Raw genomic sequence first — 8577 nt, 5'->3', positions numbered from 1 at the left:
TTTTTTATTTAGACATACTTAGATTTTTAATTTTATTGTACCCTTTAGTTACTCTTAAGTTTTAATGCTTCCTTCTCTGATTTTATTCTTTATATTAGATATTGTACATATCATGTTTTATAGTTTTATATATTTTCTTCTTTTTTTTTATATTATACATTGAATTCTTATTTTTAATCAAGTTCACTGCATGCCTATTACGAATTCATTATTATTAATTTATTAAATGTTAATTGGTATCATTATAATTCACTTATCAAGTTTTTTAACATAATATTGTTATTTTATTTTTATTTTAGCATTTTGTTTATAGTTGTATTTGATTAATTACTAGTTTTATCACTAGAAATTAATTCATATTATACAGTTCTGGCTTAAAAACCGTGGGAACCTATATTTCATTAATGTTATTTTAGCACAGTCTGACAGATGTTGCCATCTAGTCGGACCACATTAGTTGTACTTTTCAAAATAAATAAATAAAAAAAACAGGAACTTCTACGAAAGTAATTGTTATAAACTACTTGACAGTACCTTCTACTCCGTTATTTATTGTCAGTACATTTAATTGCTTTTATATGAGTACTAACAGAAATCTGTACATTTAATAGTTACTGAGATAGTTTTTGATAAACTATATCTCAGTACTGTTATATGTGTATTCTATTTATTATTTCAATTTAATGTATATTTAAATGTTATTTATCTTTTAAAGTTACTCTTTTTTTAGATCCCTGGTAATACGCTTACAGCTCCTAGTATTATTCTATTTTTAACATATTTTTCATTTTTAAAAATTAAAAATTTATGATAATTTAAAATTGAATTACTAGTTTAGATTTATCGTCTGTTGAGCTGATATTTTCGTTTTTGATATTTTTGTAATTGCTAATGTGTATAGCTCTTTCAAAAAAAGATGTTAGCTATTCTTTTTTCTAATTCTCAAATAGTAATGGACTAGATGTATTACTTTTATGCTGGGGTAAGTTAAATAATATATACAATTGTCTGAGTAAGCATGCAAACTTTAAAGCCCATACGTCATTAGAAGATTTAAATAGATTTGATTTTTCTTATTCTCTTTTTTTTTTCTCCCAAATTCGTAACAACCAAGGTATTTGGTATTCGTAACCAATGATAATCGAGAAAAAAAAATTCGGCCCATCATATACCTCCCACCGAGCGAGTCGACAACTATCATGAAAATATAAAAATTAATAAAGACCAATAAAACTAAGTACTCTTTTTTGGAGAAGGGAGATATCCTATTTTCATACTCATGAGCTCCTCAGAACTATAACATCCTGCTATGTACCGGTCTTTTGACAATCCTGGGTATTATTAAGGTGTTTCGTCATCTTCCCCTATACCTGGTCGGGGTATCCTTCTGCGAAGCTTTTAGCGTCCCCGGATATGAAAACATACATTAAGTTTGTCACATTACCAGAGGCCCCTGAGGAAATTAGATTGGCTAACCTTTAAGTGTTCTAACAAAAATGACAGGTTTGACGAAGTATCGGAATCGAATTAAGCAGCTGCATGCCCTTCCTGGACATGTCAAATTTTTTTACACATACTCGGCCCTGAGGAGGAGGACGCCCAATCAGAGAGAAGATTTAAAAATAAGGTAACGCCCCAAAAGGGAAGTGGGAGAAAACTACAGAGGAAATTTAGAAGAGCCAGACGGACACACTCAACAGGAAGGCTTAGACGGGTGAGGACCACAGTCAGGAGGCAGGCTTTAGAAGATGCACTTCGACCAGACGAAGTAGTGAGAAGGGCCACGAGACCTGGACATCCTTTATGAACGACACCTACGGCACTACATCCCACGGTATCAGCAGCTATAAGTATAAATTAACCAATAAGTGATCATGTAATAATCTATATTTTATGACAACCTTTATCTGAATCATTTGAATCATATTAATCATAGCAACAAATTGTAAATAAATACTTAATAATCTCTTTATGTAGTTTATATACTATTATATAACCCAATATACCACTCTTTATTATACTATATAATTAATGGTAACAACATTTTATAAATATAAAGGTATTTAATTGGTAAACTGGTAAACACACAAACAGCCTTTGGAAAGGAATCCAATTATAATAATAGTTTTTTAGGACTCAATTTATAATCATTAATTAACTTATTTTGGATAATTGCCTTCAGCGATTATCCTAGCATCCCGAATAAATCTCTATAGATACATACCAATCTTATAATTACAAGTATTATATTATTTATCTGGCTAAGTAGTCGGACTGGTACGCTTATCGGAAATCATTAAAAAAAAATATATATACAGAATATACTACATGATCAAACTCTAAAACGACAATAGCCTGAAATGGTTAAAGGTAAAACAAACTGGTAACGACGACAAAGACTCAGTAAAGCCAACATAGATAATCTATAAATAATTACTAAATGTTATTTATGACCCACAGTTCAAAGAGATTTCGAATATTCAGTTACCTCCGTGTATTTATTTAAAAAAACTATCATCTTTGAACTTGGCATAGCCCTCTGGAATATCAAACAGAATATCAAAGGTTGTTAATTAACACTAATGACAAAAGATTTACTCTGACTAACCTAAAACAAAGGAGAAACCCCATCATAATAAAAAATTCGGGGAAACTGTAGAGACTCACAAAATGGAGCCTCAAAGCCATTCTGAGACTTTAATTAGGGCTTCAGTTTGGACGGTTTGTAACTTACGAAATAGAAATTATGAAAATTGCGAGAGCGGGTAATGGTTGAAAGATAAATAGTCCAAGTATGATGTTTTGCCTCTTTGAAATACTTGGCTAATGATATATTTAGAAATCAACCACATAATACTATGGAATAAGAACAATTTTGAAGTTAATCAAGAAAAAAATATATAATTATAATAGTCGTTTATTAGGGGAGTGGAGCGGCTCAGTAGTAAGACACTGTGCTACTAACTCCAAAGACTCGGGTTCGAATCCGCTGTGACAAATAATTATTTATTCTCTTACTCTAGCCGTGAGTCAACCCTGTAGATTCGGGAGGGCTCAGTGTTCCACTCAGCCTCACAAAGTGGAGGAAACATTTGGCGGTCGTGCATGATTCACGACCCAATCACCCGCTTGCACGACCGTTGGCATAGTAACAATACTTCCTCAGGAAGTACTGCACTTCTGACCCTTCATGGGTAGTTCATTTTTATTTATTTTTAATAGTCGTGAATCAAGTAGTTTCTAGGTTACTATTTTGAGCATTTAATTTGGTAATTAAATGGTGGTGGCTTGACTCAAACTGTAATATGAGTCCCTTGAAGAATTTATATTGAAAGTAAATAAACTGATTAAAAATTACTTTAATGAACTCTCATTAGTACAGCATCACACCGAAAAAAGTTATGATTTTCTAGATGTTGAAATACTGTAAAAAAAAATAGCTGTAGAAGAAAGATTTTGAAAGTTATTATAATATCTGAAAACAGAAAAGAAAAATTACAAAACCGACACAAGCAGATTTAAATGCACCATGCACGGAACTGCTAAATAAACTAACAAATAACAAACTGTTCCACTAACGAAAATAGTTTAATACAATGTCCAGCAGAGTGCACTGAAACAGCATATGTCAAAGTTTCTTTATGGACTGTGTGTAAGAGTGACAAGACAAGGAAAAAATATAAATAAATTTAACAATCCACAGATATCTCTGGAGTTCAAAAAATAAGGTTAAAAGTTGTTTCTAAATTAGTTTAAAAAAATATAATATGAAAAATAAATTTTGCCCAAAATAAGGAAGAAAAAACAACCAACAAAGTAGGTAATTCATATTTTTAAAGGTAATGTATGTTTTTAATAAATTAATTTTAAGTGTAATGTTAATTAATATATTTTAGACAATAACAAAAAGAAAAAATATTAAGCCCACATTTTTTTAAAATTTTTTTTAGGTTTATAATATAATAATACTGCCTAGGAATGCTGGAAGGTTATTATTATATCATGAATTTATTAATAATAAAAATTTTATATAATAACTTAAAAACATTTTTTTTTTCACACTGTTTTTACAGGTGAAAGTAAAAACACTACAGTTTCGTCAATAATATAAAATATAAAAAAATTAAATAATCGATCAATATCTATCCCTGTTTTTTTCCTAATAAATATGAATTCCACATCTAGCTTTTATATTAAATATAGGTTAAACAAATTTCATTGCAGTATTTACTAGTGTTAACCAAATCAGAGAAACACAGAACGGACTGTCTAGAACTAACTATGGTTCAAATGACCCCTACGCGGTATCCTTCGTACATGGAGAGCAATCTACTAGGGCACCAATTTTATGGCGGGTAAAACCCTTATAAAATATAAGGGGTAGTAAAAAAACTGAAGGAAGCCGATAACAAAATCCGCTTTCGAGACCAATAAAATTCAAAGGCCAATGGCGACTAATTTAGGGTTGTTTTTTTTTTCCAATATATTTACGAAAGTAAAAAAAAAAAGATTAAATAAAGAAACGTGATGAAGTAAAAAAAATATATATACCACATTATAAACTAATCAATACCATGAGGATAGAATATTAAAATGCTGAATGCAACAAAAACTTGAATCCTAGTAGACATTTCGAACAATTCCAGATTTATTAAATATTGATTATTAAAAATAAAATTTATTAACAGTACAACTCCTCCTTTACCATTCCTAATGCGTTTCAAGCCAATGTTGTAATTAATTCTTTTATCAATTCCTACGATTTTGATTTTAAAACATTTTGTTTATTTTATCTTCCTATGTCATCTTTCATATTTGTTTTCAATTTCTGGGATCACATCTTAATACAGCATTTTTAATTTTAATTTACGTTCAAGAAATTTGTATTCATTCAAGAAATAAAGTTTATTTATTAATATGTGTGGATAAAATGTGTTTCCTAAAATTTACTATATATTAAATTAAACTAATTGTAAGTATTTTAGTCACGCTTGTTAATTTTTTATTATCTAAAATAAATGAAGAAACATTGAGAAAAAATGTATATTACCCTGCTTAGTTTCGTTTTATGAATCAGATTTTTGATTGCATATGCGCGTTTTGTTTTGACAAGAATTGCTTTGGTTCGTGAACCACCAATTGTTTTGGTTTTTCAGGAATATTTTATTTTTGTTTTTTTGTATTTTTTAATTCGTTTTATCGTTTAAATAACATAGACAAGAGTTGAGAAAATTCAGTACGATTAAGGAACAGTACAACATACCGGTACTTTTCTTTACTAGTGGCAAATCTGACAATAATTTTTTCGTTTTATTTTCTGTTCAAGATATATTCATAGATTGTAGCGTAGACTAGAGTTAATTTGAAACAATTCTAATAATAGTTTATAGAATGACTAGAACAAACCCATTTAACTGCATTTTATACTACCTTTGGAATACGTCAAATTTTAAACAAAAAACCAAAATTTTATTTTCTCAGTTGTGCCATAATTTAAGAAAAGCAATGATATGTTTAAAATGTATTCATAGCGAGCTACAAACATTTTGTCCACTGGTACAACTGTATCGCTTACACACAAAAAATTAGTAGTATGTATAATTATTTTGTAGAGTTTCAAGTCGAAATCGGAACTATTTTGCATTAGAATAGCCAAGGCTCGTTCTTGCATGAACTATTTATTTTTACTCGCACAAAATAAATTGATAAGAGGGACGTAGGAGACGGATCTCATATAAGATATGGAGAAGAGGCAGCAGACTGGATGTAATTTCATACGAAACATCTCTAATGTGGCCGGCATCTTTTCGTCGGATATTGCGTCCTCTCTACCTGCTTCTCCCCCACTCTTATCACGCTTGAAAAATTGCTAACCTTTCTCCGGCTATATCCAGCAGTGAAGGTTGAGGTTCCCATTTAGCCAGGGTCTCCGCGGGCAGAAGGATCTAGTTTTAATATGACATGGCCACAATTCACGGTCCACCGAATCCAAATAGCTCCAGAGATTAGGAACTTTTTATTACGTTTGCCTTTTTTCCTTGGATATTGGTAGGTATAAAGGAGGCACTGGGATGCGACTTGCCCATGGCGACGTTTATTAAACCCTTTCCCTTATAAAAAATGATATAGAATTCGGACTATAAAAATAACAGAATTAGATGTTGAAGAGGTAATATGACAGGAACCATAAATCCGTGCCCTGTTTCATAATAAAGTACAAACTAATACTATTAGTCTTGTAGATTTAACTTAATTCAATTACACAGACTTGTACAATAGTAACTTGTACTTTAGTATTTTTTAATTCCTGTAATATCACTAATAGTCATCCCTATCACGAAAAAAATAAGTATTAGTATCATTACCACACTAGTTTCTACACTTGTACTATGAACTAATACTATTAGCTTCCATTATGAAACATGGCCCTGAAGTCACATGACCCGCGTAATATAACCAGTACTAACAAAGTCCCAAATTCAACTTATTGTTTTTAGTTTAAAAAAAATCACGATAACAATTATTGCACAAGTTTCATTTTTAAACTAAAGAGTAACTTTTATGAAATAATTTTTTACTTAAAAAGTTTGCTTGATAAAAATTATTGAACGGCTTTAAATATGAATAGCTATTTGAATAAATTTTAGATCAATGTTAATTTTTTTAAACAAATGGAAAGGTTTTAGGGTTAATTGGACTATATTTAAATAATTGCTTTGTACGATTCATCTTTGGGGTCCCCAGGGACGCTTCTATCACCCGATTGTATGAAGAATTGAAGTGACTTTACCCCTCCTTCCGTCGTAAATATTTCCTTGCTTCCTTTCTCTATCAAATTATCCAATCCCGCCGTCCATCGTACATCTCAGATATCCTTCAGTTTAAGTCCTCAGTGCATTCCCGCGAAACCCGCTCACGGCTCTCAGACTTATATGTAACTGCCCATCAAACCGCAGCCTTTGGTAGATCTTACCTCATCCGTTCCTATTCCCTATGGAATTCTATTCTCTCCTTTATTCATAGATCTAGCACCCTTTCGATCTTCAAATCCCGTATCTTCGACTACCTTCTGTCCACCCAATTGCGGAAGAATAAAATTGAAAGTTTAAAAAAAGCTTTATATATTTTCTGTATTTTATGGCTTAAATCTTCGTTTATAATTGTAAATATGTACAATAGCATAAATTATATCTTTTCATTTATCAACTTTTAGTTTAATTGTATTTGATTTTATATCATTGTTTTTCTTTTTATTTACTAACAGAAGTCATCTTATGGGTAATGATATGACAAGTGGTTTCATTTTATTTGTTTTATCATCATTTTATATATTCTGTTAATTATGGTTGTCTAAGTGTTTATTTTTGAATTCACTTATTATTTTATTTTATGATATATTGTAATTTCAACTCTATTTTGTAATTTACTCTAAGGCTCTAAAGCCTAATTTTGACGCCTGTAGATTATTCTGAAGGGATCAATTCCAGAATAAATAAAGATTATAATTACCACCATTGTGTAAACTACATGCTAGTTGCTGTCATGGCAGCGCTACCCCACTAGGTCCGGCGCGATAGTACTTAGTACACGAACCGGTAGTGAAGCTAACGTCACGTTAAAGCCTATTTACATAGTTACATTTTAAACTTTTATTTTAATTAATAAATAAAATTAATTTAATTGGATTTTTCATTTAAATGTGGGAACATTTAAAAAAAATAATACTTTATCTGTCTTCTTGTTAATATAATTATGAGAAATCTGTCCAGAGTTAGATTAAGGTATTCTACGGATTTTTACTAGAGGATGAAGTTTGAATTTATGACAATGAGATTATTATTTTGTTTTCAACTCAACCATTAACAAATATTTCAAATGTTTGAGGCGTATATTAAAAAAAAAAACAATAGCAAAGCAACCAAATTACAACAGGAACATTTGTATCAAAGATAAAATATTTAAGTGCCGCCTTTAACAAAAACTTCAGCTGAAGGCGAGAAAACTTTCGACGTACCGAACATTTTTTAATATTTAAAACGTCTGCATTTTACATGGTATTTAAAAGTTTGGCTGAAACTTTCACCCCTAGTCTTTTAGAATGATGCTTTACAAGAGGACAAATGTAATTGAAGTTTCTGAGGACGGAAAAGTTAAGAATATGACAGACGAAAACTTCATCTAAAACAGAGGGGTCGTCCTTTATTTTTGTTTTATACTTGATGAGTAATCCTCTTCATATATTGAGAATGGCGTTAAAAAATAATAAAAACTATTTGATATTGAATAAAGGTCGAGATAGGAAAGAAAAGCCTAAGATGAAGGGCATTACTAATTCAGAGAGAGGAGGAAGGCACTCAGTGATATTGCCTGAGCTGTGTTCTCCAGCCTTTTCTACACCAGGCACAGTACACCAGGCACCCTCAAAGCAAACTGTTACATGATATTCTCTTTGAATAAAACTAGAATAAAATTTATAAATACTGATGGAAAAATCGAATTCTCTACGCCTCTCCAACTAATAGAATCGTAAATCCTCGCTCGAGAGGGAAAGAGGGGAGAGAGAGAGAGGAAGGGAGG

This window comes from Halyomorpha halys, unplaced genomic scaffold (genome assembly GCF_000696795.3).
Source record: "Halyomorpha halys isolate HHAL.00 unplaced genomic scaffold, Hhal_1.1 Scaffold231.1, whole genome shotgun sequence".
Lineage (NCBI taxonomy): Eukaryota > Metazoa > Arthropoda > Insecta > Hemiptera > Pentatomidae > Halyomorpha > Halyomorpha halys.
Note: the sequence above shows the minus strand (reverse complement) of the source record.